Genomic DNA, 20,182 nt, shown 5'->3' with positions numbered 1-20,182 from the left:
CCTGCTGGCTTTCTCGCCTGTTTCCTGGTGGTGCATGCTCTGGGGGTAGCCTGCCTCCTTCTTGCACCAGGAGCTCTGAAGAAACCTCCCGTGGGTCGACGGAATCTTCCCCCTGCAACCGCAGGCAACAAAAGACTGCATCACCGGTCCTCTGGGTCCCCTCTCAGCACGACGATCATGGTCCCTGGAACTCAGCAACTCTGTCCAAGTGACTCCCACAGTCCAGTGACTCTTCAGTCCAAGTTTGGTGGAGGTAAGTCCTTGCCTCCCCACTCTAGACTGCATTGCTGGGTACCGCGTGATTTGCAGCTGCTCCGGCTCCTGTGCACTCTTCCAGGATTTCCTTTGTGCACAGCCAAGCCTGGTCCCCGACACTCTAACCCGCAGTGCACAACCTTCTGAGTTGTCCTCCGGCGTCGTGGGACTCCCTTTTCTGACTTCGGGTGGACTCCGGTTCACTCCTCTTCTAAGTGCCTCTTCCAGTACTTCTGCGGGTGCTGCCTGCTTCTGTGAGGTCTCCCTGACTTGCTGGGTGCCCCCTCTGTCTCCTCATCCATTTGGCGACATCCTAGTCCCTCCTGGGCCACAGCAGCATCCAAAAACCGTAACAGCTACCCTTGCAGCTAGCAAGGCTTGTTTGCAGTCTTTCTGCGTGGGAACACCTCTGTAAGCTTCTTCACGACGTGGGACATCCATCCTCCAAAGGCGCAGTTTCTAGCCCGCTTCGTTCTTGCAGAATCCACAGCTTCTACCATCCAGTGGCAGCTTCTTTGCACCCTCAGCTGGCATTTCCTGGGCATCTGCCCACTCTCGACACTGTCGCGACTCTTGGACTTGGTCCCCTTGTCTTACAGGTACTCAGGTCCAGAAATCCACTGTTGTTGTATTGCTGGTGTTGGTCTTCCTTGCAGAATTCTCCTATCACGACTTCTGTCCTCTCTGGGAAATATAGGTGCACTTTACACCTACTTTTCAGGGTCTTGGGGTGGGATATTTTTCTAACCCTCACTGTTTTCTTACAGTCCCAGCGACCCTCTACAAGCTCACATAGGTTTGGGGTCCATTCGTGGTTCGCATTCCACTTTTGGAGTATATGGTTTGTTTTGCCCCTCTACCTATGAGCTCCTATTGCAATCTATTGTAACTTTACACTGCTTGCATTACTTCCTTTTGCTATTACTGCATATTTTTGGTATTGTGTACATATATCTTGTGTATATTTGGCATCCTCATATTGAGGGTACTCACTGAGATACTTTTGGCATATTGTCATAAAAACAAAGTACCTCTATTTTTAGTATATCTGTGTAGTGTGTTTTCTTATGATATTGTGCATATGACACCAGTGGTATAGTAGGAGCTTTGCATGTCTCCTAGTTCAGCCTAAGCTGCTCTGCTATAGCTACCTTCTATCAGCCTAAGCTGCTAGAAACACCTCTTTCACACTAATAAGGGATAACTGGACCTGGTACAGAGTGTAAGTACCCCTTGGTACCCACTACAAGCCAAGCCAGTCTCCTACACACATGCAGCAGACTTACCAGACTTGCAGACACCCACACAACATACATCCACACGAGCTGCATGTCTTCTCCCACTGTGTCCACCCCTCCTCCAAAAACACACAAACGCACCAAGACACCCACCCATCACACATCCACCACATCACAGCATACTGTCCAGTCACCTGCACCCACTACACGCACCCCTAAACCACATACATCCACTGCCTCCACTCCCATGCCCTCATCCAGGACCACCCCAATAGCTCCGAAGAAACTTTTCCTCTCCTGTGCTGACCTCTTCCAACCCACTGGCCCAACCCGTCTTGTCCCCAAGCGTGCTCACCTCCTTGCCCTTTCCACTCCTTCCACTTCACAGCCCACCCCTGTCCGCCATTCACATTCCTGTGCCCCTTCCCCAAAGAAAAAAAAGGCCTGGGCAGAGCCTAGTCCATCTGGCTCTACCCCCTCAAAACACCCACCCCCTTCAAAGGACAAGCCCACCCCCTCCACCTTCCAAACGGAAGTCCAAGCCCCACCCCCATCGCAAATCCCCACCACCCCCTGCCCCCTTTCCGTGATGTGCCTAGATGCCTCTTTGTTGCCCCATTAGGTGGAGTACTGTGCACTTTTGGGAGTCAGGTTGGGGTCGTTGTGGCCTATGGCAATTGTAGCTGTACGGACTGGCCATTGGCCCTGTTTAGACCATTTCGCTCTGTGAGCTTTCATTAAAAATATCTGTGTGGCCTGTGTTTTGGCGGCACACTATTGAACCCTAGTCTTTCGTTTAGTTGTTTATCGGTGTGGGGCATTTCTATGTACTATGGTCAAGTTGGATTTGCCTTGTGTCGGGTAAGTACCTCTTGCTGTGGGTTGTGTGACTTGTGCTCCTGTGAAGGGTTGGGGGGGCATTGCAGGGTGGGTGGAGTGGGTGGGTATATGACTGTGCCCTTTCCTCCCTTGTTTCATAGGTTGCGGTACTTACCATCGACTTCTTCGTCGGTGGACTCGGTCGTGGAGGTATATGGCAAGAAGCAGGGCTGGCATGATCTGCAGCTCTCTATCCATGTCTGCTTGGGCGTGTTTTGTGGGCCTCCGGTGAGTGTTTCCTTATATTTGGTGCATTTACGCCTGGCTTTGCGTGGTGGTGGTTCCCTCCCCGGAACTGGCGGCGGACTGGCGGTTCATTATTTGGTGGGCGGGTTGGGCCTTTCTGTCGCCTGTGGGCAGACTCTGCCATCGTTGGTGGCAATCTTCTGCTGGCGGTGGGTGGTTTTCGGGATGCCTGTCTTTGGTTTGGTTCATTATTTGGCTGTCCGGCCCACTCCTCTGTTGACTGTTTTTACCAATCCAGTGACTAAAGATACAAACAATCACCAACACATATCTCAAACCTCCACACACAGGCATCTCAATAAAATCCATTTGCATTCTGCTGAATGGACCTCCCACTCTTCCAATGTAGCTCAAATTAACCCCTGTCCCTTTCCCTGCATTTAGTTGTTGGCAAATGATGCATCAAAGGCAAACTGCTTCCGCAACTTGTCTAAACTTTGGGTAAACCAGTGTTTGAACAAACGAACCATGGCATCCCTCCCAAAATGTGCTTGACCATGATAATACGTTGCCATTTCAGGCAACAGGCTATTCAGCAAAACCAATTGACCCTCCTCAGAAACACACAATTCATCTTGTCTTTGTACATATTTCATTTTGCTCCATGAACGTTTATCCACTCTGTCAACATTGTTCTGCAAAGCATTTCATTCTTCCAAAGTGTCAATTAATTTCAATGCATAGCTTGTACAAGTTTTGTCTTCTTCAGGTAACAGATGTCTTTGAATGATACAGTTCAATTCGCAAAACCTTGCGACTTGATCCACATATCCATTTCCCAATGACACATAGTCCTGTGACTTCAGATGTGCAATGCATTTCACTCTGGCAATCTTTTCAGGCATTTGTATAGCATGTAAAAATTCTTTAATTCTCTCACCATTTCTCACTGGTGAACCAGAAGAGGTCAGGAAACCCCTCTGTGACCACAACTGACCAAAATCATGAATGATTCCAAATCCATACTGGCTCTCCGTACAGATTGTAACTTTCAACTGAGCAGAAACATGGCATGCTCTAGTAAGGGCTAACAGTTCCGCTACTTGGGCAGAATACACTCCTTGAAGCCAAGAAGCTTCCAAGGTACTTGTAATTGTGCACACACCATATCCTGCTCTCAGTGTCCCTATGTTGTCTCTAAGACAAGAACCATCAAAAAAGATAATTTGGTCATTTTTTGTTCCAATCGCGTATCTCTAATGCCAGGTCTTGGTTTTGTGCACAAATCAGTTACTTCAAGACAATCATTCTCGACATCTTCCTTGTGAAGATCTGTTCCCTCCTCAAATAAAGGGGCAGAGCAATGCTGATTTTATCTTATCTTCTTTATTCTCTGTCGCCCCAGCCATCCGCTCTTTCAACCGTCAATCCGTCTTCACCGCTTTTCGGGTCTCGAGAACACCTCGCTCTCTCTGATCACCACGGAGATAGCACGCGCTGTTCTCTCGAAGCGGAAACATCACACATCTCCCTTTTTATATTTAACAAACATAAGCAGTAAAAAATATGTTTGACCTTAGACAAAAAATTTGTTCTAAACGTAATGAAATAAATTCCCCATTACACAGTGAGAAATTAACTGACAAACTTAAACTCATACAACCTTCAACCAAGTACATAGTCTTTAAGACGTTTAGGACTGACTTTTCTCCTACTACTTCTCCTTGTTCCTTCACACCTATCATTTCCACCTCGGTTGTGACTTGGAGATCTTGACAATACTTTACTTTGGTTCATCATTTCTCTTTCGATACGCGGTTCTGTTACCTCCTTCATCCGCACAACTCGGTTCAGATTCCAAATCCTGCCATCAGAGGTTTTTATGGCATTCTTAAATGCCTTGACCACTGTTAAGGGTCTCGTAAATTTTGATCCGTCCATACATCCTAAGGGAGCCTTTATCTTCACCACATCACCCACAGCTACATTCACTTTGGACACCTTCTTCCTAGTATCGAACTCTTGCTTCCTTTTCTCCATGAGTCTTAGTTCTCTATTACGCCATGTTGTATCTGTCAAATTAAACTAATTTTTCCTCCATCCCATCCAAGCTGGGGATAATTTGGTGTTGGGCAATCTTCTCTTGAACAATTCAAACGGAGATTTTCCCGTGGTGAAAACCGATAGGCAGTAATCCTTTTCAATAGTTCTGTTCGCCAATTCAAAGTGTTCACTTTTGCTAGCTGAATGCTCTCTTTGATATATTTGTTGAAACGTTCTACTGCACCATTCGTTTCAGGATGATATACAGCTGACCTTTTGTGTGTAATGCCACATTCCTTCATAAATTCTACAAACATCGTTGAACAAAATTGCAGACCGTTATCAGATAACAATGACTTAGGGAAACCCTCTCTTCTGAAAATCTCTTCCAGAAAGCTTACCATACTATAAGAAGAGACATCTCGTACATTTTTAACCTCCACCCACCTAGAATATAAGTCAATCAATACAATCAAGTATGGGGTAGAATGTTCACCTGAGAAGGGACCGACAATATCTATTGCAACTTCATCCCAGGGTTTACTCGGTAGATTCCTACAATGCATCGGTGCATTACGAGTTTTCAAAATCTTGTCACTCCGTGAAGATTGTATGCAATCTCTGACCACTCGCTCTGCTTCCAAATCCATGCCAGGCCACCAAAAGTTTGCTCTAAAATTCTCCTTAGTTTTGACAATACCTAAATGGCCTTCATGAGCTTGATCCATAACCCTCTTCCTCAAAACACTTGGCGGGATCAGCCTAGTACCCCTCAATAACATACCACTTTCCACCGCCAATTCATCTTTTATCAAACCCCACACTTTACCAAGGGTACTAAATTTCCCATCTTCTAACGCCACGCAGATCTCACTCAGTTCAACATCTTCCTTCAACGCCTCTCTCCACTCCTGCTCAGTTATTGCACCATACATAATCTCACTCACGTTACAGAAAACTTCACAAACATCACCCTCCTGCAACGATAAACCATCTTTCTCACCCTCCTTAGCGTCCTCCCTCACTAATCTGGAGAGACAATCTGCACTCACATTCAATGAGCCTGGTAAATACTCCACCCTAAATTTGAAGTCTTGTAGACCGATAACCCACCTCCTAATCCTTGCAGAAATGCAATTTAAACCTTTACTGCCAAGAACTTCAACCAAAGGTTTGTGGTCTGATAACACCAGAAATTCTGTGCCCCACAAAAACTGTCTAAACTTCCTAAGAGCACATGACTCCCTTTCTACCACAGAATAATTTTTCTCAGCATCATTCAATGCCTTAGATGCACAGGCAATCATAATTTTCTTTCCTCTATTCTCCTGCATCAAAATAGCACCTAGCCCTTTCGCACTGACATCAGTGACTATGACAGTCGGTCTGTTTGGCTTAAATGTCTGTAAACAAGGGGCATTATCCAATTCTTCCTTGATCAGGAAAAATTCCTTCCCACATTCGTTGTTCCACCGAAACTCTATTCTACCATTCCTAAAAATGAACTCACTTCCTCCTTGCTTTGAGGAGTCGTCAACTGTTTTATTGTCTTGACCAACTCAGGTTTAGGCTTTACACCATCACCCGTAATCAAGTGTCCCAGATACTCAACTTCAGTTAGACCAAAATGACATTTCTTCCTCTTAAGAGTGAGACCAGCTTGGCTTAAACATCCCAACACTAATTTCACCCGTCTCCAATGCTCTTCTGCTGACTCTGCATAAATCAACACATCATCTTGATAACATTTTACACCACACACTCCTTTTAAAATTTTGTGCAAGATACGTTGAAACACAGAAGCTGCGGAAACCAGCCCAAACGGCATCCTTTTGAATTTAAAAGCACCAAAAGGTGTAATGAACGCAGTCAGCTCTTGAGAACACTCTTCCAATTCTACCTGGTGGTACGCTGAGGTTAAATCCAGCGTGGAAAAATACTTCGCTCCCCCAAGCGTGGACACAATTTCCTCAATATTTGGAAGAGGAAATTTGTCGACTACTACCTCTTTGTTCAAGGCTCTAAGGTCCACACATAACCTAATCTCTCCATTACTTTTTCTTGCTACTACAATGGGCGCCAACCACTCCGTTGCTTCCACCTCCTCAATTATGTCCAAATCCTGTAACTTCTTAAGCTCATTCATAACTGGTTCTTGTACAGCTAGTGGAATTCTCCTCACCTTTGCTATTATCGGAATGGCACCAGTCTTGAGCTTAATTTTATGTTTGTAACCTCTTAAACATCCTAAATCCTCTGAGAAAACCTCAGGAAATTTAGCGACCAAGTTATTTTCTTCACTCTTCACACACTGTACCTGTACTTGTGGTTGTGCATTGGGATTTAACACCACTCCCAACAATCTTTGATGTGTCCAATTTAAGAGATTATCACCCTGACTAGACACATAAATCTTCCCAACCAAATGTCTCCCTTTCAACTCAAGACGCCCCTCAAAATACCCTAACATTTTTATCGGTTGTCCCCCATAACCACCAGGACACACATCCATTTTCCGTAATACACTCTTCCTCCTTGATATGAGATCATAACTCTTCTTAGAAATTATTGTCAAATGTGAACAGGAATCAAATCTCATCAATAAATCAACATCTTCCACTCTAACTATCTAACTGGGATGCTCACCACACTCTATCTGAGTTTTCACTTGAAAAATCGCCTCCTGGGATACCTCCTTGACTTCTTTTAACATGTTACTATTGCTACACTTCTTTTTGTTACAGCAACATTTTAAATAGTGTCCCTTTTTCCCACACCCATTGCATATTACATTTAATGCTGGGCAATTGCTCGCGTTCGCCTTATGTCCGACTTTCCCACACCGAAAACACTCTTCTTTAAATTTTGAAAACTCCTCTTTTTTTCTTTCCGCCCCAAATTCTTTGACTTTCACCTCACAAACCACCTCTTCAACCTTTGTACACTCTCCATTCACAACTTTATTTCCACTTAGCTCCTTAACACACTTTAACATGTGTTCCACCCTCTTTGCTACTATAACCACCTCCTCTAATGGTGGTTCATCTTTTAACCACAGCTCCTCCCTGATTTTGTCGCTACAACACTTCAATACAAATTGATCTCTAATTCTTTCGTCCACCAACGTACCAAACTTACACGACGCTGCCAACTTCCTTAAATTGGTTATGTACTCCTCTACCGACTCGTCCTTTCCTTGCTCTCTTTTCCCAAAATAATATCTCTCCATTATTGTACTTACTCTAGGTACATAATGTTTGTCAATTTTTTTAATACACACCTCATATTCATTCAAATTTCTTGACTCTTCAGCACTTAACTCTGGTAAATTTTCAAGTACCTCCTGTCCCTCACCTCCTAAACAATGCATTAATAATGCATGCTTCCTCTCTGCACTCAGAGTCGGTCCACACACTCTCGCATAATGAACAAACATTTTCTTCCACTTAGTCCAAGGATATGTGGGATCTCCTGGACTACTTAAGAAAAACAAAGGGGGTGTTATATTCTGCATTATAATTCCTATTTGTACTACAGTCACAATCTAGAAATGTACTCCTGAAAGTGACGTTCTTCCGGTGGTCCTGAAGTCCCTTCTCCTTGGTGCACAAGATCTTACTTCCGGTGTGCCTGTCACTGCACACTTCGTATGACAGGCGAATTAACTTAGCTCAGGTGTGCCTGTCACCGTTCCAGCAGGCAGTCCAATCACAATGTCAATTTATACACAAGTTTAGTACTGTAAGAATCCTGAATTCCTGTTTTAATCCTTGAGTTTACCTTTTTTTTTTGTTGTTTTTTTTTAAACAAGTTCACCTCATTAAAAAAAAAAAAAAAGTTAGAAATTTCCTCCCCTTTAAGACTGTGACTCAAATATCCCTTTAAGCTGAAAGGCACTTTCGTTGGTGGCAATCCCTTTAAGTAAAACTCTTTCTGACAATCCCTTTAAGGAAAATACAGGAAGCCACGCCTTCTGTGAATCAAACAGTTTCCATACCGAGTTCAAACAGCTTTACTTGGAACCGGAACCACCCGATATCAAGTTTCGAGACGGGGAGAAGTTTCACTGCCAAGTAAGTGAGCCTTTAGCAGCAGACATTTCAAATGTTAATATGAGAGCCAAAACGAAGTTGAATAAGTGAGCCTTAAGCAGCAGACATTTCAAATGTTAGTATGGGAGCTAAAACGATGTTGAGGCGACAGCCACCCTCGTCGCCAATGTGAAGATCTGTTCCCTCCTCAAATAAAGGGGCAGAGCAATGCTGATTTTATCTTATCTTCTTTATTCTCTGTCGCCCCAGCCATCCGCTCTTTCAACCGTCAATCCGTCTTCACCGATTTTCGCGTCTCGAGAACACCGCGCTCTCTCTGATCACCACATAGCTAGCACGCGCTGTGCTCGACGCTGCCAACTTCCTTAAATTGGTTATGTACTCCTCTACCGACTCGTCCTTTCCTTGCTCTCTTTTCCCAAAATAATATCTCTCCATTATTGTACTTACTCTAGGTACATAGGGCCTGATTCTAACCCCGGCGGTCTTCGACCGCCGGGGCGAGGGTCGGCGGGAGCACCGCCGACAGGCCGGCGGTGCCCCGCAGGGCATTCTGACCGCGGCGCTTTGGCCGCGGTCAGAAAGGGTAAACCGGCGGTCTCCCGCCGGTTTACCGCTGCCCTCAGAATCCCCCATGGCGGTGCAGCTTGCTGCGCCGCCATGGGGGATTCTGACCCCCCCTACCGCCATCCTGTTCATGGCGGGAAAGCCGCCATGAACAGGATGGCGGTAGGGGGGGTCGCGGGGCCCCTGGGGGCCCCTGCCGTGCCCATGCCAATGGCATGGGCACGGCAGGGGCCCCCGTAAGAGGGCCCCGCAAGGTATTTCAGTGTCTGCCTTGCAGACACTGAAATACGCGACGGGTGCTACTGCACCCGTCGCACCTTCCCACTCCGCCGGCTCGATTACGAGCCGGCATCCTCGTGGGAAGGGAGTTTTTCCCTGGGCTGGCGGGCGGTCTTTTGGAGACCGCCCGCCAGCCCAGGGAAAAACTCATAATACCCTCCGCGGTCTTCTGACCGCGGAGCGGTATTATGGGGGCGGAATTCTGGCGGGCGGCCTCCGCCGCCCGCCAGAATTAGAATCAGGCCCATAATGTTTGTCCATTTTTTTAATACACACCTCATATTCATTCAAATTTCTTGACTCTTCAGCACTTAACTCTGGTAAATTTTCAAGTACCTCCTGTCCCTCACCTCCTAAACAATGCATTAATAATGCATGCTTCCTCTCTGCACTCAGAGTCGGTCCACACACTCTCGCATAATGAACAAACATTTTCTTCCACTTAGTCCAAGGATATGTGGGATCTCCTGGACTACTTAAGAAAAACAGAGGGGGTGTTACATTCTGCATTATAATTCCTATTTGTACTACAGTCACAATCTAGAAATGTACTCCTGAAAGTGACGTTCTTCCGGTGGTCCTGAAGTCCCTTCTCCTTGGTGCACAAGATCTTACTTCCGGTGTGCCTGTCACCGCACACTTCGTATGACAGGCAAATTAACTTAGCTCAGGTGTGCCAATGCCAGGTCTTGGTTTTGTGCACAAATCAGTTACTTCAAGACAATCATTCTCGACATCTTCCTCTTTTTCAATTTCAGCAATTTCACTCGGAAGTAAGGTTGCCGGGTTCAACACTGTACATCTTTTCAATTAAACATTTGGTGACCCCAAAATACTCGTTTCATATCTAGTCAACCTTGCACCAGTCAAGTATTGGGTGTTCGTCCTTGTCAGTAGAATCTCTATAGAGTGAGGGACCATTACAGTCAGGGGATGTCCCATCACAATGCCCTCACACTGTGTAAGGCTCTGACCAACCACGGCAACTGCACACAAACAACCTGGTAAGGCTGCTGCAACTGGGTCCAGAGTAGCTGAAAAATATGCTACTGGGCAGTGTACACATCCATGGACCTGTGTCAAGACAGACAAAGGGCATGCCTCACGCTCATGACAAAACAATGTGAAAGGTTTAGTGTAATCAGGCATACCCAACACTGGATTTCTGTACAAACCCTCTCTCAATTCAGTGGACACTTTCATTTCATCCTGGTCTAACACTATGGGATCAGTGACTTCCTTATGAGTCAGTTTCTGCAGTGGTCTTGAAATGACTGAAAAATTTAGAATCCATTGGCGAAAAATAAACCACCATTCCCCAAAATATCCTGACAACTTTCTGTGTAGTCGGGGGATGTATCTGCAATATGGTTGTAATTCTTTCTCTGGATATCTTTCTTGAACCTTTCTCAATCTGGTGACCCAAATATTTCACTACTTTCTTACAGTACTGCAGTTTTCACAAATCCTGAAAAATTCGAGCATTCCCACATGGGCTTTTTCAAACCCATTATTGGTGAGTTACATGGACTGCTCAGTACTTCTTTCAGAACCCCTTACTGTACAAAGTCTGCATTTATCTGCGCCACATTCATCAAGAAATCTTGAGGCATGTGGCACTGCAGAAGTTGAGCGAAAACTGCATTTGGCTTCACAGTAACTTTGTCTGGCTCCTCTCCCTTTATCAAACCTACATCTTTTCCTGTCAAATCCCACACCTTTTCCTTTACCGTTCCCTGCACATCAGGATGGAGCTCTTTGACTGTGAACATTGTTAAAAACTCAATGAAAGGATACTCCTTATTTGTAGTTTCACACTCTATTTCTGGGGCTTGTTCTTCTTCTTCATCACTATTCATCTGAATCTCAATTCAATCATTTGAGCAAGTAATTAAACACTTTGTTTCACACAATAATTCCCTTCCCAGTAGGGATACCAGACTTGAATCACAGACTACAAAGTTATGCAATCCCTGAAAGTTGTCAATTTCAACTTAAACTGGATCTGTAATCAAGATGGTTAAGTACTGGTTTGCTAACCCCACAACCTGAACTGTTCTACCTGAAAGGGGCAAATTTGGAACTTCTGCACTGCTCACTGTACAGCGTGTAGCTCCTATGTCAACCAAGAATGAAACCTTGTGACCCATAACTTTTACCTTCACATATGGTCCTCTTTGATGTACTTCTAGGGAAGTCGCAAGCACACTTGGCTTCTCATCTGAACTGTCAAGCGTCCATTAATCATTTATTCCATTCTCACTGTGTAACGGGAATTGGTGCACTGTGTTACTATTTCTGTTATGCCTCTGACCTGTGACCTGTGACCTGTTGAGAAAGCATCATCTGCTGCTGCTCCATCGGGGCTTGAGGTATTTGAATTTGCTGTCTAGGTACCATGTGAACCTGCTGTTGCATTGGCTGCAACTTTGACACTTGTGCACAGGGCATTTGCACCTGCTGCATGGGTTGGAAATTTTGGATTTGATTCACATTATTCTGAAAATTTGGATTGGTACCTCTTATTCTTGGCCCTCTCACATTCTGAAATGAATTGATGTCATTACTCTGCTGCACAACACCTTCCTGCACCATCGGACACTCCTGTTTCCAATGTTCAAGGGCTCAGCAAATGTGACATGGCAAAAGCTTCTTCATTCCCTGCACTTCATTCTGAACTACTACAGTATTCAAGTCTGGACCAAGATTCATATTACACCAGTGACCTCTACCTTTCATTTGAGGTTAAAACATTATGTTCCCCTGCTGCTGCTGTGGCAATTGCTGTGAAAAATTTCCTTGCACTCCTGTCTGAGCTGCTTTAATCTGCATCACCATCACCTTTTCTTTCAACTTTTTCTGCTTTAACTCAATCTCATCACTACAGTATTTTGCATACTGCAACACCTCATCAATCGGCTTTGCTTGCCAGAAAATCAAATGACTCTTAATCATCTGGTTAATTTCAGGTCTCAATCTTTCTACAAATCTGAACACAAAATGAAGCATTTCTTTCACCTCAATTGTATCTGTACCACTGTAATGCTTAGTTGCCTGCAACAATCTCTCTTAATATGCATGCATCAACTCCTTTGCTTCCTGAACTGTCCTGTAAATCCTCTGCCAATCAATATTCTTGGGCGAAATCCTCAATTTCAGAAATTCAATCACCTTAGAGTAATATTTCATTACCTCAGGGGTCAGAGCTCCCCTCGGTCTTGTCTCTCTCCGGTTCACTCGTTGGCCAATCTACACTCCTCTTACACTCAATCCACAAGTCAGCTGGAACCACTTTTTCTAGTAATGTGTTCAAGCCTTCCGACAAACACTTTGCAAGTTTCACATATCTGTCTGTCTGCTGATACCATTCTACTGGCTTTTCTCTCAATTTTGGATAAGCATTTACAAATGATAAAATGTCACTTCTGCTCCACTGGACATGAACAAAATTTCTCCCTGGAATCTCTCTCATTGGTAAAATCTTTACTGGATCTTTATCCTGCTGTACATTTTCCGTCAGCTCCAAAGAATCCCTTTTTCTCTTGTCTCTTTTCTTTACCCATCTGCCTTCCCACTAGTCGAAGGCTTCCCAGGTCTGAGCACTTTGAAACAATTTTTTAGGGGGCGCCTTCATTCTGGCAGACCTCATGTGTTCAAAATCGTTCGCCTCAAAATCTAATCTGCAACACCTTTTTAAATGCTTTGTTTTCTCTGTCTCAATGCTGTACTTCTCTGTTAAGTCTGCTAATCTATGATGCACCATGCTTACTTCTCTTGTAATCTTTGGGCACAGATATCTCCATTCTGCCTCTGTGTAGGATTATAACCTATTTACCCCCATAGTTCCTTCAATGAGTTCACCTGCTTCCATGCTTAGCCTAGTGCAATTCAAATACTCGTCTCCTTTAGGGGCACTGTGTGGGGTATTCAGCTTGTGTAACCATTCCATTAATTGCTGAGCTGTCAGTCCTTGTAATGAAATGTTACTTGCTTGGACCGAGGGGACCTGCTGTGCAGCTGCATTCGGAGTCTGCAGTGTCAACAACTTCTAGCTCTGGCTAACATTTGGACCTGCCACCGTATCTGGAAGTGCTACAAATGGACTGAGGTCTAGCAATGATCTTGATCCATCAAAAAGTCTGTCCCACAGGGGAGACTACCTGAACATGTTCATTATGTCCTCCCCTCATTAGGTTCTTGGACATTGCTCCCTGTTCACCTATAGTCAGCTTCTTCTGTGTGAATAATGGTACCACTGAACCAACAGTAATAGGTAATTATATATCATCTGAGGCTGCTCTGGCACCTACACTCTGTGGGAGAGTAACTCACATATTTTGGTTCATCTCAGTGTCCCTGTCACTGGTGTAAATCTTGGCATTACCTGCTGCTGTACTTGAGGCAATGAAATTGAAGTCGGCTTAGTCTGAAGCAATATTGGTCTTGGGAAGACCTGCTCCATGGGCACCAGTAAGTTTGAACTTGTTTCCATAATGGGCACATCAGGAAAAATTCTCTGAATCTGTGGCAGTTGCATCTAAGTCTGCAGTACAGTAGTAGTAGGCACATTAAGACCACTTTGCACCACATTCTGTGTCAGGTTAGCATTAACCTGCACCGGACTCGCTGTCCCATTAACCTGTGTCGGGGCTGCTGGATCAACACTGGTACTTGGACCACTCTCATTTATCCTATATGGTGGTGGTCAATTTCACAATAAGTGTGAAATAAACTCAGCATCGTCAGATTCCTCCTCTACAGCTGAAGACTTTCTAGCCTCCTTACTCTTGGATGGACTTTTATTAGTTTTCCTGGTAGCTTTCTTTCCTTCCTTCTCATTCTCTTGCGTTATTGCTGGAAGCAACTGAATTCCTTGCAAAGTCTCCATTCCCCAAACTTTCTGAACACAGTCCCATCTAGCCTCTACTAGAGTCTTTTCTGCCTTTCTCATCCTCCTCTCGAATTTCAATTGCTGTTGCTTTTTATGTACTAGCTCCTAAGTCGCTAATGCCTCAAACTGTACTGGTCTCGGAATGGGCTTTGATTCATATAGCACCTTCCGTAAATGCTCCAAAACCCTCAAATTGAGCGTCCCATTTGTAGGAGACCCTAAGTTCCCATTCTTTTCTGTCAATTTGCACCATTGCTTTAACCAAAGACATGGGGCGACACCTCTCTCTTCCATTGCAATATAAGCTGGTGTATTTTCTGGCAGTGTAGCCTTGCCTACACTTGCTGCAATGTACGTAGCTCCCTTTAGGGCACCTTTCAATGCTTTGAAAAGCTTCATTTTTTCTATCTTTTTCTTATTCAAATCAAATCTGGAAGTGACTTTGAATCCCAAGATTCCTTTCACCTACGTTCTCAACCAATTGCCTCCCGCAGGCGGCTGCCAATCTGTGCGTGACCCTTCTTACTAACCAACCTATCCCAGCGCTACTCCAATGACGTCACACTCACATGTACTGCACCTCACAAAGTCTCATCCTCCTTCACTCCAAGTTCACACAAAATAATGCAAATATTGCGAGCACTAATCAAATACCAAAAACAAATCTGCTGGTTTACTACAGGAAAGGTAACACAATCGCTTCAGAAACCTTAAGGAATCTTCATCGACGGCTCTTCTAGCATTTAAAGCTACTCCTTCTTTCTCGGTCTCCCAGATTCGCAGGCAAAATTCGACCCACAAATTTTACTCTCAACTGATCAATGGGTCTGTCCTGGTGCACATAGGACTTGCCAAATCTCAGTTTAAATTTTTCTTTCGCTCACTTTACTCACACACTGACATGTTGACCACTCCAGATCAACCTACTAAACCAGACAAATTACAACATATAACCAAGTGTCTCAGACACTTTTTCAGTATACTCCGGAGTCTTGGACCACGAAAGACACGTACATCAACAACCATGTGGACAATTTTTTAGCACAAAGCGCCACACACATATGAAGTTCGACGACTTCCCCACTCTCATACTGCAGAGTACTCACACTCCTACTACCATTTTATTTACAGTACGCAAACTCCCTAAAACCCTCACAAACCTCACAATTCACCTGCGATTTGCATAAGCTGTGTAAGCGCAACCTATTTCACTCACACTATCACTAGAATGCCGGGAACATCCTCAGACAACCATTGGCAGGATCCAGGACCTGAGAAAGTCATTTCTGGACTTAGGGGGACATCATTTTCTATTTAATTATCATTCTTGAAAAACAAAATCCAAATCTCAGTAATAATGAACTCTCAAAGAACAAACTCATCAAGCTGCTACCATGACTGGGAACACCTGCACTGAGTACTGTACGTCTATGATACACTTTTAAAGGGACTAACCATCAGTCTCTCTTACCACCTCTGTTAACACCTGTCACTTTGTACCAGACATTTAAGGCAAGCTCTTAAGGAGACAAACCATCAATCTGCTACCATTTCTGTTAGCACGTCTGACCTTAATAAGTAAAAATACAAGGGGTTGTGAATAGGTCGATGAACCTTTTGACTCGCAATTAAGATGTTCTTACCATAGATCCAGTACATAATCAATAATCAATACACAATAGTCAATAATCAATTAGTAATCAATAACATCAATAATCAATGGAGTCAGTAATTGTCACGCACCATGACCTTTCAATCATGAATAACCACACCTTTAATAAAAGTATAAAATATTTATTTCCCTATATTAACAATGCTAAGGTCATGTATATTTATCTCAAAATCAAAGGGAACACATAAAAAAAAAAAACACTGGTTATCCAAAGCGGCAGAAGAACCGTAATCTAATCAAAGCTTGAACTACAATACATTCTAAAGTTATGGTGCAAATCAATAGCAAAGTCAACTGCATCAGTGAAATACATGAAGTTGAGCAGAGAAATTCACCAAGCATTAGTCCCTGTTGTCATAAGTCATTAGTAAGAAACCTTAACTAACATCAGATTATAAACAGCATGTTGGGCTTCATGCTAAACAATTTAATAATGCAAATTCTGGAAAATATCTAACTATGGTTCTATCAAAACAGTGCAGTTGGTACCTAGAAAGGAAAAGTAAATATGCATAATAATCACAGTCTGAATATACCTATCCTCAGGATGGATCAGTGGACCCATTTTAAGGTAAATGAGATGCTTTACAAAAAAATGAACAAATTCCTTTTCATATTTTGAGAGCCCTGAAAAATTTTTGGCACACCAATTCAGAAAGGAGAAGGGGTCCCTTGGGGACCCCTTCGTGTTGAAGAATGGGTTACCAGCAGTTTGAAATTGGTGGTAACTGCCATTGTTTTGCAACCTCATTCCTAGTCGCAAAACAGTCATACATCCCCATGCAAGTCACTATTGGCATGCCCCCTTCCTAACAGTGAGTCACAAACCCATTTTACTATTTGGTAATAGGTTACGGAACCACAAAATAGGGTTTGGTAGTTGCTTTGTTATCACAAATGGCCTGATTCTGTGAATCGAGGCGTTTGCGACCCAAAAAAACTATCTACACGTTTCTCCAAATCTGCAAAATACACTACCTTGAGTTCTCACCCTGCAAACTCATTTAAAATCCACTTGCTACTTCAGTGTCAATACCAGATTCCTTGATCTAGCTCTCACTCCTTCGACCAGTTCTCTCATTCTTGCCAACTTGTGTTCAAGGAGACTGAAAACCACTGCAACAGAATCAAATTCTATCTCTAAAAAATGCCAATGTTGTTTTCAGGCCATTTGTCTTTTCAGACTTAAAAGGCACTGCAAATGTCTCAGCCAGTGCCTCAGGCGCTCGCATAAACCTAACACATGCTAAACACTCACAGCTCATTAACTGGAACTCACTGAAATAGTCTAGGCCATGTCTTTCCATGAATGTACAAACGTCTCAAAAAACAAAAAAAAGACCCAGCAGAACCCAGCTTTTTTGTGTATGTTTTGCTCCAAACCTGTAGGACAAGTAAATAGAAATCCTTTGAGTGGACTGATAGCAGTAGAAATGCTGATTTTTGTTGCATTCCACGTTTCAGTCCCCATCCCAAAAGTTCTCAATAACTTAACTGTATAATGTTAGAGAATGCCACAGTGTACTCCCTCTGTTCAATACTGTCAATCATTTAGGGGGTTATTACAACTTTGGAGGAGGTGTTAATCCATCCCAAAAGTGACGGTAAAGTGACGGATATACCACCAGCCGTATTACGAGTCCATTATATCCTATGGAACTCATAATACGGCTGGTGGCATATCCGTCACATTTGGGACGGATTAACACCTCCTCCAAAGTTGTAATAACCCCCTAAGTGTCCTTGTGGCCATTATAGGTAATTCATCCTTTTAAATTAGCTTGGAAAATATTATCTGAGGCGATATTATCATGTCTTCAATAAATATATTGTCAAGGCTTTCCACCAACATCCTACTATTGTATTTAGGCCGATCTGCCCCCAAGGGGTTCAGAAACCACTAGGCACCAGGGATACATTTAAAAAATAAATAAAAAATTATATGTGGGGAGTGACCCCTTAGGCAAGGTTTGCTCCCCTAGGGGGCAAAAAATCTTTTTTGGACATTTCTGTCCCCCTTGGGAGCAGATCGGCCTATTTTTATAAGGCCAATCTGCCCCCAAGGGGGGCCGAAACCACTAGACACAGGGATTTTTGTATTTTTTTTGCATCAATTTCACACAAGGGGAGCGACCCCCTTAGGCAAGGATCGTTCCCCTGGGAGGGGGGGGGACATTTTTTTAGGCCATTTCTCGCCCCCTTGGTCGCTTCCCATGGGGGTACATTACTGTTGGCCGGCAGATCTGCCTATTTTTGGAAGCCCCATCTGCCTTCAAAAAAAGAGGGTGGGGGTATGGCCATACCCCCACCCCAAATAAATAGGGACAAGGTTGTTCTGCCTACCAGGTGGGTAGATGGGGCAATTACCCCCGATCCACTCCCTGGGGGGGGGGCAGAAAGCCTACTAGATGCCAGGGAATTTTAAAACAAAATAGTGGGGTGGTGGCTACCAACCAGAATGTCGATGGCTGTGCCCCCACCCCAACTGAAGGGGGTAACAGTCTTTCAGCTCTCCCCTGCACACTTAAACATCTTATCCCATGGCAAGCTACAGGACATTTGATTATTTTGGGTTTTGTTTTTACATTTGGCCCATGAGAGCTTGTCTAACTCTCAAAATCATCCCACTTGGAATGGTGAGGCCTGCACTTTTTGGACTGTGGGACGTTGCCATATAGAAAAATCCACAAGACCTAGACACATCTGAAGGCTTCACATGCACCCCATATCATTTTCTTACCCACAATGCCCTGCAAACCTCCAACTTTGCTGGAAAACACACATTGTTCTATGGAACCGTCTGGAATCTGCAGGAATCCACAAAACTCCTAACACCCAGCATTGTGGTATCCATACCTATAAATATTCTGCCCCACTTGTCAGCCTAAATTTTGTTTTTTTTCCAACTGCCCTTTTGGACCCGCTTTGGCTCCCCCTCAATTTCGACATGTTTTTAGCTCTCCCTGTCACAGGCACTTGGCCCACTTACACAAGTGAGTTATCATTTTTACCGGAAGACTGAGGGCAACGTTGGATGGTAGGAAATTTGTCCTGGTGCAGTGATCGCACACAGAAATGTGGGAAAAATATGATTTTTCAGCTAAATTTGAGGTTTGCTGAGGATTCTGGGTGAGAAAATACTGGGGGATCCACGCAAGTCACACCTCCCTGGACTCCCTTGGGTGTCTAGTTTTCAGAAATATTTGGGTTTGGCAGGTTTCCCTATATGGCTGCTGAGCCCAGGACCAAAAACGGAGGTGACCCCCACCCAAAAACAGGTAGTTTTATGTTTGACAATTTTGATGTGTCCACATAGGGGGTCATTCTGGCCAACGACCGCGGGAGCACCGCCAACAGGCTGGCGGTGCTCCCATGGCATTCTGACCGCGGCGGTACAGCCGCGGTCAGATACAGGAAACCGGCGGTACACCGCTGCCCAAGGGAATCCTCCATGGCGGCGCTGCAAGCAGCGCCGCCATGGGGATTCCGACCCCCTTACCGCCAGCCTTGTTCTTGCGGTTTTGACCGCCAGAACCTGGCTGGTGGTAACGGGTGTCGTGGGGCCCCTGGGGGCCCCTGCAGTGCCCATGCCAATGGCATGGGCACTGCAGGGGCCCCCTAACAGGGCCCCACCAAGATTTTCAGTGTCTGCCACGCAGACACTGAAAATCGCGACGGGTGCAACTGCACCCGTCGCACCCCTTCCACTCCGCCGGCTCCATTCGGAGCCGGCATCCTCATGGAAGGGGGTTTCCCGCTGGGCTGGCGGGCGGCCTTCTGGTGGTCGCCGGCCAGCCCAGCGGGAAACTCAGAATTACTGCAGCGGTCTTTTGACCGCGCAGCGGTATTCTGCCGGCGGGATTTTGGCGGGCGGCCTCCGCCGCCCGCCAAAGTCAGAATGACCCCCATAGTGTTTTGGGGCATTTCCTTTCACGGGCACCAGGCCTACCCACACAAGTGAGGTACCATTTTTATCGGGAGACTTGGAGGAACACTGGGTGGAAGGAAATCTGTGGCTCCTCTCAGATTCCAGAACTTTCTGTGGCCAAAATATGTGGAAAAAGTGTTTTTTTATCAAATCTTGAGGTTTGCAAAGGATTCTGGGTAACAGAACCTGGTG

Source organism: Pleurodeles waltl, chromosome 6 (assembly GCF_031143425.1).
Source record: "Pleurodeles waltl isolate 20211129_DDA chromosome 6, aPleWal1.hap1.20221129, whole genome shotgun sequence".
NCBI lineage: Eukaryota > Metazoa > Chordata > Amphibia > Caudata > Salamandridae > Pleurodeles > Pleurodeles waltl.
The sequence above is the reverse complement of the archived record's forward strand: the minus strand, read 5'-3'. Positions refer to the sequence as shown.